The sequence below is a fragment of the Lonchura striata genome, chromosome 5 (genome assembly GCF_046129695.1).
Source record: "Lonchura striata isolate bLonStr1 chromosome 5, bLonStr1.mat, whole genome shotgun sequence".
Classification (NCBI taxonomy): Eukaryota; Metazoa; Chordata; class Aves; order Passeriformes; family Estrildidae; genus Lonchura; species Lonchura striata.
The window spans coordinates 30,711,359-30,724,756 of NC_134607.1; the positions used below are offsets into that span (position 1 = coordinate 30,711,359).

The following is a 13,398-nucleotide window of genomic DNA, read 5'->3' on the forward strand; positions in this document are numbered from 1 at the left end:
TTGTTTAGTTGAAAAAATGAAAAAGTCTATATTCTAACCAGAAGATCTCAGAAATATTATGTTTATCAACATTAGGTCTATAAAGTTTCAACCATACTATATTTGATAGAAAATTTATTGTTTATTTTATTTGGTCTGGAATACCAGTGTTCATCAACCATACTGGACACCAGCTATTGAAAAGCTATCACTTAACAAGCTCTAAAGGATTCTTAAAAAGATAAGAAAAACCAAAAGCCAGGTCAACCGGCAAGCAAACATATAGGAAAAAAATTGCATTTAAAATTACTTATTTTTATTATGGGTATAATCTAGTAATTTAGATGTAGCTTTGAGTTTGGGTGTTCCACTTGCTGTGTATTAGAAGATAGTTCCTAAGAGCTTGGAAAGCATCCTAATAACAGAGTGGTTACCTGAGCTGTCTGAGGAATAAAAAATATCTTGAGATTATAGATGTGCTCTCTGCCACATATGTTTATTTGCAGGAGTAGAAGAGCAGCACCATGTATTTGTTCTGGTTTGAGGAAAATTTAGGGAGGGAACTTTCAAAGGGGTTCCTCTAGAAAGCAGATTCAAGCGGCCCTTCCCCCAGCCAGTTCGAGAGGTAAATCTCCTTTGAGAGAAGTAGAAAAAACTGTTTATTTAACAAGAAAAGTATTCACAAACATCAGAAAATGAATAAACTGAAGCTCTTATCTCTATGTTTTTGAATACAGCTGCAAAAATATTCCACTGCTTTTCCTTCTCCACCCTTTTGCTCTCCAATCTAATCTTAAAAGCATGAAACAATATCTAGCATAAGCAAAACAGACAACTGGGGATAAAAACATCATAAAATCACCCTAAGACATAGTAAGAGATACTCTTTGACATTCACTAAATGAATATTTCCCTGGGAGCTGTATGTTTTTCAGTGGAAAGACAAGGGAGTCTTACTTGTGGCAGACAGAGGATAGAGTTTGTAGAGACTTGGTGGAAAGGAGGTAGCTATATATCACCCATGCACTGTACTCTGCTACCTGCTCAGAATTCCTTTTTTCTCAAGGTTTGCCATACATATACTCACATATATGCATCAAACTCTTTGAGATGAGAAAAAATGCAAAATTCTGTATCTTATGGAGACCTAAGTAATAGATTTCTTTCTTTTGACTGTAAGGGCAAGGAGGCAGATACAATCACAGAAGATACATTATTGCTCACCCTGAACTCTAGCTGGATCAATATTTGGCTTTCCTGTATAATTCTTCAGCTACCCGAGAACTACCCTGGACTTGCTCCAATATAGCTTGATCCTGATTTGAGAGACAAAAATGTATTGACAATGCTCCTGTGTCACACAAAATCACATTTTATAAATATATCCCTAGGTAGCATCAAGTCACAATTCGTAATATGGCCAGTTATGGTAGCTGTGTCCCACTTTTTGGGGATAATTATGCATTTAAGGGAAGGCAAAAAATGATATATGGAACCTCAAGTCATCATCTGCATGCAGGCTATGCAGCTACAGGGCAGTTAGACTTCTCAAAACATGCCAAACTGTGCAAACTTGAAAGGCTAATTTAGTGCAGTCTCTGGTGTGGTTCTTCCAAGTCTTACCCAGAGATCTGAAGAGAAAGCCTCAGGATATTAGAGTCCACTGCTTATCATGTTCGAGAAAAACAACTAAGGGTGCTCGAAAATAATCCTTATATTGACATACAGCCACTGCGGGAAGGTTTCTGCCAAGCCAGCTGGCTTTTAAATGCTCCAGCTTTTGATAGTTACAAATTGTTGTATTGATCCTCCTTTATGCAGGGACTAATTGCAGCTCAAACACTGTTAATTTTTTCTATTTGTCACTTCCACCATTTTTTACCAGCAAGGGAGATTGTTTATGCACACTGTGTTTAGGCAAGGTTTCTTTCTTACCCAAGCATAAAATGCACATGGTTTTAATAAATTTCTTGTTTCAAGACTGAGTTCTTCTAAACCTTGTACAGTGAAACAGAAAATTCTGAGGGATGTGTAAAATAAAGAAAGTAATGTTCAAGCAGATGTTTCTAAACTCAAGTTGTTAATTCAAGTTCCTAATGCATGCCTCAATTTGCACAGCAAACATGAAGGCATAAAGTGTAGTGTAGATATAGTGCTTTAGTGAATTATGGCACGGGACATAGACACAACTGGCAGTTGTGTTAGGGCAGGGCTCCCTTATACCAGGGTACTGCTGTGACAGCAGAGCTGAGCTGCCTCCTACAGCATCCAGGATCCCTGTGAGTTTGTAGCTGCATTTCTCTTGATTTCTGTCCAGAGGGGAAAACTCAGATCAGAGAAATAGGCAAAAAATGTGTGCCTCTCAGTTTTGGATCCAAGCTGCAATATGGGTGAAGAAGAAGCTGTGTGCTTCACTGGTTGGGCTAAGGAGCCTCTGAAAGGGGAATGTAAATGCTGGTGCTTCTGTAACAGAGATGCAAATTGGTGCCACATGGACAGTTCTTAGATAATTAAATTTAGATCTTGGTCACTAAAAACGTCATCTGAAGCCCGGCCTTTCCTATTGTTACTTGTCTTGTAAAAATGTAATCCTGTTTTGTATAGATGATTTTCAGATTGTGAAGTCCTTGGAGTCTGTGGTAACACAGACCTTGTAAATGTCAATGTATAGTGGCTAAATGTGAGGTGATCAAAAAAGGGAATTATTCTCATGGGCCTCTGTGTCTTCCAAGATTATACACAGGTCTTTTATTAAGGATCATATATGAAAAATTAATACAGATCTGTCTACCTTTATTTTCTTGATTTTGTATGTCCATCTGCCACTTCGAAAGTTGTAAAGATGGCTATAAATTCTCTTAGATTTTCTTCTTTGCTACTGATACAATTGCTTCTTTGTCCTCCTTCAGAGATCTCTGTCAGAATCAATAACAACCAGATCAATGAAAAAAAAAAAATCTAAAAATGTAAATCTTTTATCTTCATGGTCCTGACTTGTTAATGGTTTCTAATGGAGTATTAAATAGGTATGAGCACACATCTTGGTATGAATTGTTGGATAGATATGTAACAAAAGGATTTCTGAGTAGGGAAATGTTGAAGGATGATGAAACCTGACAATAGTAGAAGACTGTGGAAAAAGCATTGAGGGTGAGAACAAATGAACATGATTCCTATAGAACAGGGTCAAATGCTTGTTCCTGAACCATATGATTTGTTGCTAGGAAATGGAAAGTAATAAGGTTAGGCACAGAAAAACAGAAGGGCTTATAACTTCAGCAGATTGAAACACTACAAATATTGAACAGAATAGATTAGAGACAAGAACTACTTATATGGTATTTCTTTTTTTGTTTTTCTCCATGAGAAATAACAGAAACAGTACAGACACATGAGGATGTAGGTGATAAAAGGTACAGTTTTTCTTAGCATTGTGAAAGGTCATAGCATAACACTGTGATGTATTGGGCTTGCCTTATTTTGTGTGTGCAACTAGATGCCGTGAAAGAGGGGACAAGTATAGAAATGGAATAATACAGAGCACAGAGACTTTAGCTATTCAAATAGCCAAACAGTAGGAACAGAATTCAATTTGTTTCACATTAGATGTGATGAGTGCAGCTGTCTACACATGAACTAGTTGATTACAGAGCTTTTAGAGTGAATGGTGAGAAATCATTTAGTGGGGCATGGTTTGCCACATCATTTAATTCTCTAAAATATGCCAGATGAATTGCTCTGTATAGATGCCTCCAAGGACAACAGAGAAAATCTATAAAACTCTTTAAGTTTTAGTTATCTATGTCTAAAAACATGTCAGAAGACTGCAATATTACTCTGTGTTTTTAGAGAAAAATTGAGCTGAAGGATAGAAGCTAGGAATAAAGTGATGAGTTTTATTGTAAATCACCTGAAAGATGTCTAAGAAATAAAATAAAAAAAGAAATGGCAGAAAGTCAGAATATGTGCAAAAAGTAATATCATAACACTGTTTTGCAGAGAGATATTAATGTAATTATCAGTAACAAATGCAGTAATAATAACCATAAATTATATATTAATAGAATTAGACTATTATTTGTGTCTGCTTTAAAAGAAATCAAAGGAAAAGCAATCCACATAGAACTCTTTCCTGCATGCACAGAGATTGTATAGACCAATTAAGACATAATGAAGTGTTAAAATCTCCTTACAGATAAAACTGTTAATCTTAAGAAAGATTGTTTAAATGCATCTTATGAAACAAGATTTTAAATTATACCAATGTGAAAACCTTTAAAACTGAAAATAATCTGCCATTTGAAAAAGCTTACAAAGGGAAAGGAAGATGAAAAAACAGTTTAGGAAAAATAAAAATAAAATTGGTTATTGAAGGCCTACCAAAACTAGTAGGAAGTATTGGTGGATAAAAAGATGTAAATGCAGATGTTTTCATGTCTGTAATACACTTAGAAAAATAATTCTGACAGTAAATGACAGGGGTTGACAAAGCTGGGGAACTAAACATTAAACAAACAAAAAAGAAATGTTTGGGAGCATGCAACAGTAGTTACAAAGCTATTTATTATTTGGAACTTAAGCAAACTGGAGAAGTTACCTGGGGAAAAGGACAGAGTGTGGCAGAGGAATCTTCTGTTTAATTCTGGAGGCTCTGGGGAGCCCAAAGAGATAATGTTAGTTTTCAGCTGCCATTTGTCAACAGTCTGCTAAGAAAGGGAGGAACTTTGATAATCATGTCTAGAGAAATGAGATGGGGAAATTAATTATAAAATAGACTGTTCTATAGCATTCACCCTTTCCATCTTTACAGCATCTGTCCACACAGTGCAAAATGACCAAGCATTTCCAAGAAAAAATGCAGCATATTCTAAGAAATATATGTAAAATCAATTGATATACAAGTGAAAAAGTAAGAATGGAGATGTGTACAGAAAGCTGGATGGTAGGTTTAGAAGAGATTAATTAAAAAGTTTAATGACAGGTTGTCTTTCATGGCTTTATATGATGGCCTATTCAGGGATCTGAGGAGATCTATATAAAATCATTTCTAGATTTAGTGCTCTGTCATTCTAAGAAGGAAGATCTACACAATAAGACTGGATAGAAGTTTGTATAACATAGTGTACCCCAATGTAATTATATTAGAGATTAAAATAATTTTATGACATTACAAAGGTAGATTATAAATCCCTAATTTGCCTGAAGAAAGAGACTGAAGAGAAAGGCAGGACTCTAGTGTGAGACTTACCTGAACTGTTACACATTTTCTCTTCTCTCATTTCTAGAAACACCAGCACTCTTAACATAATTCCTGTTATTAACCTGTAAATGCCTCAGGATACACATGTAATTTTATTTTTACTGTCTCAATCCCTGAGATTATCCTAATTCTGCCATATGGTGTTTAATCTTATACCATGTTGCCCATGTATCGCATCCATAATAGTGCTATAGTTGCATTTCTTTAGTGCATGTATATCCCAAAAAGGCATTTTTTTCCCCCTTGAGGGCATAGTCACTGGTGAAAATAGTAAAACTTTCCAAAATAGACTTTGAAGAACTGCACAGGAAACCTACCAATACCAGGACACTTTTAGTACAACCGTTTGATCTTCTTTTTGATCCACTTTACAATCTGGCTTCTCATCCCTACCTTTTCAATTTCAATCAGTCATCTCCTATGGAATACATTTCTGAAATCCAGAGAGATGGTATCTGTCAAGCTTTCCTTGTAAATAAGTAAATAATGTCTGTCAAAGGAAGACACCAGGATTTTTGGCATGATCCATTTCTGAAAAATTTATGTAGCTTTTATCCTCATTTTCACTTCTGTGTGTTTCATCTACAGAGACTTCTGTATGGATAGAATAACTATTGAACATCAATAAAGCATAAAAGGAGGAATTAAGAATCTGTTTGAAGAAATAAGAGATTTACTTGTAGATAAGTGATTTTGGCACAAGCCTCATTCTAGGTTTTGTGTGGTTAGAGTTACCTCTTGAGAATATAATGGAATTATTTTGGAAATCCAGTCAAACAGTATGTCAGGAAACCTGACCTTAGTGATTTTTTTTCAAAGGACATCAGGCAATAAACAAGGTTTTCTGAAGCACTAATTTCAGAGCTGACTCTGCCTGTTGGCAAACTGGATTTAACTAGTGGTATCTGGAGACATGTTAATGAATTTCAGATTAACACAAGTGCTAAACCTACTGCCATAATTAAGAAAGGCCTGCCAATCACTGCCTCATTTGCACTGGCACAATTTATTCTGTAAATTTCTGCTGCAGTATTAGCATCTAGTGAGGACAGCAATTAATTACTAAGTGAATCCAAAAAGAGTAGTTCACAGGAATGAGGAAAATGACTATCAAAAGATTTTTGCAGCCCATTCCACTGTGTATATCCTAAAGTTATATAATTTTTGTAAAATTTTCCACATTTACCTGTCCAATCTCATTCTGGGAAGCATGTCTTTTCAAACACTTCTGAAAAAATTTGTCTCTTTTACTTAAAATGACTTATGTTATTTCTGGTAATATTTTCTGCATTATCATAGAATCATAGAATCCTTAAGGCTAGAAAATATCTCCATCTGTAACATACATGATCTGTGAAATTTTAATAAAGGTTTCCACTCTCTCTGTGTTGCATGAATTTTTTTCTTAATTTCATTGGACCTGCTACATGTATTGTATTTTCTACTTCTTCATCTGTTGGCTCAGCTTAAACTGCAAGAGTCATTGTAAACTGAATTTTATTTCACCTATGTTTTATGTGCTTTCAAAATTAGAAGAAAATGATGCACTAGTTTCTAATTATAATCTAGAGCTGCACTTTTACAAAGATATTTATTTCCATTTATACATGTCTGCAGCTATTTAATTAGTCAATCTTACTTCTAAAGAGAAAATATTATAAACTTCCATGCCAGAATAAACATATGAATCACACACATCTTGAGTGCCTTGACTACAGGCATGATTTTTAAAATGCCTGACTCTTTATTAGTTCTTCCAACATAAAGCTATTGAGGGCTGAGTTCCTGAAGCCTTTTCACCAGACTGACAACAATTAATAATGCAGGTGTTTCATGGGTCATCTTCCATTCTTGTGTCATCAAAAAGTATTGCCTGTGGCCTGGTGGTGCAGCTAAATGGTTGCAAATAACATGTCATTGTGATTGATAATTTGCAGCTTTCTGAAAGTCTGGTATCACTAGATCTCAGAAACAGTTACTGCTCACAAAACCAGGCTTGTCCCCTGAGGTATTTAGTACAACCCTCTCTGCTCAGACTAGACAGCTACAGGAGCAGCTTACTCAGGTCTGTATCCAGTTGAATGTGGAATATCTCCAGGGATTGAGGTTGCTCTCAGAGCAACTTATTCCACTGTTTGGATTCTTGCACACTGAAAAGTTGTTGATTTTTTCTTATACTTGAACATAACTTGCTCTGGTTTGGAATGTGCTCATTGCTCTGGGCATGACTGAGAAGAGTCTGCTTCCATGCAATAAGATGTTTATACCCACTGATAAGTGCTCCCTTCTCTAAGCTGAAAAGTCTAAGCTGAAAAGTCTAAGCTTTCTTGGCTTCTTGCATAAGAGATGCTCCTTTATAATCTTTGTGACCTTTTTAAGTTCTCACTACAGTATGTGTATGTCTCTTACTGTCAAGCCCAGAACTGGACACAGTGCTCCAGCTGTGGTCTCACCAGTGCTCAGGAGACAGAGAGGATCACCTCCTCAGTGTGCTGCTCAGACTCAGCACCTCTTCTGCTACCACCACACTGACCCTTTTGCATCAGAGAAGGAACTTTTTTCCTGCATTTGTTAAGTTTCTGACTTGGATATGCTGCAAGTCTATTTCTGCACCAAATAAGCACAGACCTTTCTTGCCCCTGCTTTGTCACAGCTCCCCTCTACTTGGTGGATGGCCCCTCAGTCAGTGCCCTGCAGAGATGCACCATCATCCCTTGGGGGCTTGGTATCTGATATGCTGGGGTAGCTGCTCTGGTGTGTGCGGGCCACATGCTGTGTCACTCCCCCTGCTGTGGCACACATATTCTCTCTTCAGCTGCAGGCAGGGCTGGCCCTTAGGCTCACCTCTCCCAGCTCCTACTGAAAGGATACTTGTCTCTCCTTGCTCAAAGCTCAAAGCACACTTTGATCATTAATAGCCTCATTCAAGATGCTGGAAGCCACAGGCCCCATGGATGCTTTTTCCTGATCAAGCAGGTGCCCTGACATTCCCCCAGGAGTTCCCAGAAGTCCCTGGCTATCCCAGAAGGGGTTCACAGGCTATACACAAGCAGAACCCTAAAAGCACTAAGCAATTTGCCTCTGTTAGCTCTGTTTTCCTTGTCATTCCTCTTCCCTTGGCTGTTTTTCTTTTTCCTCGATGTGACAACCCTGGGTTTGGTTTGGGGTTTCATGTGGTGGTGAAGTCTCTCTTCTAATTCGTGCTTCTAAAGAAAAGGTCTGTAGTCTCTTGTTTGGTCTCAAGACAATTTATTGCTAGTTATCTAACAGATTATGTTTTCCGGCTGTGGCTGTTTGGTCAACGGCCCAGGCAGAGACACACACACTCCTGACACCCTGACTGTCCAGTGTCTTCTTCTTTCTCCCCACCCAGGGCTGCTGCTATCTTTTATAAGATATATTACATATAATATGTTTACAATTATTCCCTAATACCTACTACCTATATTACCAAGTGCTTTTCTACTCTAAACTAATCTGTGAGTGCCAACATCACCAAGAACATAGAGGTAAGAAAGAAGAAGGAGGAAGAACAGGATCAGCCCACTTTCCTCCATCTTAGAACTTCTGACCCTCATGTACAAAGTAAAAACCCCCCTGTACAGGTGCTAAAACCCCCCTGTACGATATTAAAAAAATTTCCCTTCTACTTTGTGACTACATTTACTATACTATCTAACATTTTGTGACTGCTTGTTCCACCTTCAAAGTTGGTAATTCATTCCATGGCTCAAACTCGAAATCACAGCTGTTTCCAGCTCCTGCCGGGGTCTAGAATGCCTCTGACCAAGGCCTGGAACCTCTAAAAATGTCTGAGAGACATTTTGAGTTCCCACATCTCGTAAAATAGATGAAAAAAGGAAGTGGTATCACTTTTTTTTATCTGGTTTAAGACTCTTCTGTGTTACTGAAGCACTTGAGTTTTTCATGTGTATGAAGAGGATATGGTAATTATTGCCTCTAGAAATTACAGGACATTGCTAAATGGACTTTTCCTTATATGGAAAAAAAACCCCTCATTCTTCTTTACTATCAATAGTACCCTTATTGATAAGGATAGATGTCTTATTCTACAGGAGCAGCCAGGTAATATACATAAAGATATTCAGATTTTTATCTATTATATATTTCTGATGAAATGTTGAGACACAGTAGTGCTGGTATACAGAATTATTATTGTGCAGTCCTTGAGTGTTTCAGTGGTATCATGATAATTTATTTCACCTGATAAATCTCTTAATGGTCTTGGAGAAAAATGAATTTCAAGCTTTTCTTGAGGAACACCAAATAACATATAGTCAAATTTAAAAATCCAGGTTATAAACTTTCATTTAAGCAAGGAGTTAAGAATCTTCTTAAGGCATAAAATTGCAGCACACAATCAAGCCATCTTCTGATTCACTGAATTTAGTGGTGTTATCCCTGTAAAGTTATGCATGTATCTTAACTGTATTGTTAGTGGCCACCTTAATGGAATTGTAAGTAGCACTCAGCTGGCAGAAATGTGATTAAGATGCATTATAAGCATGATAACAACTTCTTTTGACACCAAATAGAAATAAACTTGACGATATAAGAGGTTTTCTGGAGGCAGTGATCTGAACATCTTTTGTTTCAGGAAGTTTTAAGGAACTTAAGAGATATGTATAAACAGTAGAGATGACACATAAGTCGTAGAAATCATAATATGGTTTCAGTTGACAAACACATAACGTTTATTAAAAAAAAGTGTCATATTGATATTTACAACTGAAGAACTTTAGTCAGAGTTAAAATTATTCCCTTTCATTAACTTCCCTTGAAGTTCTGAAATGAGAGGAGCTGACCACTGAACAGAATTGTTCTCATTTCCTGTTAAAGGACACTGAGGTTTCCAGAGTCAGAACTATCTAAAACAAGAAGAAAGTGTAGAGAGCCCAATGAAAGAGGGGAGGAGAGAAAGCAGCAGCTGTAAATCACTGTTGCTGCTTTAAACAGCCTGTCTTATGGCTCCTTACCCACTGCAAATCTGGCACTGGCAGTGCAGTCAAGACTTGACAGTTTCAGATGTTCTTGGATATTTTGTCTGTCACTGTTATCAGCAGGCTTGAAGAGTTAATCTTCTGAAAGAGGACAGGGGCTCTCTTGTTGAAGGAGGGAACATCAAACTGGTATCTTCATAATGCTCAGGTATCTTCATATTTGCTCTGGTTATAGAAATACTTAATAACAATGTTTATGAAAGACATTATGAAAGAGTTGCTTAAACACATTAAAAAAATAGAAAGATGACCAAAAGGTGACATAATTAAATTTAAAATTCCTATTGATTTCAGATTTATGATCTTCACTCTTGAGTTCTGATGCAAAACTAAACCACTTCTTGCTCAGACTTACATATTTCCCCTGGGCTCACTTTAGACATAGAAGTGTTTGAGTTAGCAGTCTGGTTATGACTGAAATCTCATTCAGAATCACTTTTAAAACTTGTCAGACAGGTTTCTGGAGGTTAAAATGTAAGAACTGAAGAATTTCTGTTTCCCTTCCAGCCACATAATATTGAGAGTTTCTGAATATTTAAAACTGAAAGAAAACCAGAGGGTTTGGGCTGTGGTTGGTGTTTTGGCTTTTTTTACATTGGATGGCTGGTTTGAGGGTTTGTTTTTACTTGTTTGATTTTTCTTGTTTGTTTCTCTCATTTTAATGGAATCAGTCTTACAGTACATTAAGCAGTAACGTGAGACTATTAAGTCTAAGGAAGAGTAACATTTTTAATTGCCTTACTAGAAGCCTGCTTTATGTGATTTTGAATTCACATCATTACTCCTCACATCTATATTTAAAATTCAAATGTTCATTTCATGATTTTTATCGTTTCAGACCTTGAATAAATGCTCTGGTCAAGTTTCACTACAAGCCAAGCCTAATTTATCTGTTTATTTGAAACTCAAATCCACAGGGGACGAAAATAAGAACTTTTGCTTTCTTATAATTCATACCTTTGAATATTTTTGATTTATCACATTGCCCTTCAATCTCTTCTTCTCTTGACCTAACCATCCTGCTTTATTTTAACCACTTACTGAAGGTTTTCTTTTCTTAATATTTCCTCTGGAGCTTCTCTTGTTCCCTATATTTCCTAAAATACTGTTCTCAAAATTGGATATAATATTCCACTGAAGGTCTTGCTTGTTTTGGGTAGGATGGAAGAGTTTTTAAAAATAATCTTTATAAATTTTAAGATTTCATTTTTACATAGAAAGTTGTCATGTTCAGCTTGTGACAGAACCACTGGTACTCGTGGGATACTATTTCTCTCTGCCAGTTGTTTCCCTTCTGCAATGAAATGGGTAATTTTTCTATTATGAAATGCAGCTATTGCCCTTATTGGTACCTAATTTTCTTCAGACTTCAACCTGTTGAGATTATTTTGTAAAAATGTATTTGCAACTCTCTCAGCATGGTGTCTGTCAACTTCTAGATATAATAACCTTACTTTTTATTTCTTTATCTAAAGTATTAAAGAATGTAATGAATGCACTCTGACCCTAGTACTGCAAACCCTTGTCCAGCCTGACAGCGAACTGTTAATAACAGCACTCCCTGATTCCACCCAGGGAGTGTTTCCTTAGTTTGCTTATCAAAAGCTCATGAGAGAGAGCATGGGACAGCTTTCTAAAGGGAAGCACAGTGACAATGTCACTGCTTTTCCTGTATCCAAAAGGCCTATCATGCCATCATGAGGAAAAAAAATTATTTTGACATGACTTGCTCTTGATGAATCCCCGTCACTGTTACTCATCTTCACAACTTTCTTATTTTGTGAGGGCTCAAACACTGTTTAATTATTTCTTCTACCACTCGTAAGGAGATGAAATTGAACTAACTGGCCTTGAATTTTGTGGCTTTTCTCTCCTTTCACTTTAAAATAAGAATCATGTTTATCTAATTCAATTTTCCTTTAATTTTATCTTCTCTCTGTCCCTATTAAGAATTGTCTCTTAGTGAGGGAAAGTGGCATTTATTGAAATTTGCTAAGACCATTAAAATCTGTGAGAGCTGTCATTATTACATTAAAATGTGTCATTCCTTTGTAGTTGTTTAAAATATGCCCTTAAGAAATGTGGGTAAAACTTGGAGGCATGAACTAATGTCTCTATTCTGTATAACACATTGCTATATACGGTAAATTATTTGGAAAATCTAAATTTATTTAAACAATATAATATTTTTGAGAAATTTAAGAATTGTGTAAGATGTAGCAAAAGGGTCAAAACCAAAATGCTCAAACCTTGCAATATTAAGAATGACATTTAAGGTGTGATCTTTAAAAAGGCAGAAACATCTTCTGTTCTCTAAAAATTATCATGAATTTGCTTTTTGTGACTAACAGTTTCAAAATTGTTCCATGAGAAAACTTTTTTTTTCCTCAGTCCTTTCTGGCAATGGCCAGCTGGTCCCAATGGACTCATATTTTTTTATGACATCTAATAAAAATAAATAATATTTCTTGAATAAACTGTATTTTTAAATGGAGGAAGTAGTTTAATATTTAATCATTTGATAACATTAAGAGAATAAAATTAAAATAGTGAATTTACTCATCAGTAATTAAAACAGAAAATATGACAAGGTTGGTAACAGACATTCTGAGAGTACAGTGAGTTAGCAAATGAGTGAAATGATTGACACCTGGCCAGTGCTGTCCCACTGCATCTCTACAGTGTTTTCAGGTACTGTTTGGAACTATATTCACTGCAATATTTCAAGTGTAATTTAGTCGGAATAAAAATAAGATTTCAACCACCATTTTCTTTCCTTGTGGTGGAACGTTACTCCTTTTCAACAGTGATGCTCAATGATTTTGAGGCAAATCGGTAATGTTCAATAATCATATGATTCCTTTTTTCAATTACAAATCTGTATAATTTAAAAAATCAGCCAAACAACCAAACAACCAATCAATCATAACATAATGAACATCTGTTTACTCTAAATCTCATATTATTCTAGATTTCCTAATTAGTTGCTCTCCACTATTGCAAGTCCTATGGTAAATTCTTTTTATATTTCTTGTGGTTAAAAAAGATAAAAATAAATAGGAAGAGAAAAAAAATATTATGATTATTACTATTATTATTAACTGTTATAACCAATTTGTGATACTAAAATCATTAAAA

The 13,398-nt window shown here is 35.9% G+C and overlaps 1 protein-coding gene across 5 annotated transcripts in view; it reads left to right on the forward strand.

Annotated features, from left to right (window-relative positions):
• The window catches only part of GRM8 (glutamate metabotropic receptor 8), a 316,036-nt gene that overhangs the window by 200,302 nt on the left and 102,336 nt on the right, over positions 1 to 13,398 (forward strand). The window lies entirely within an intron of this gene.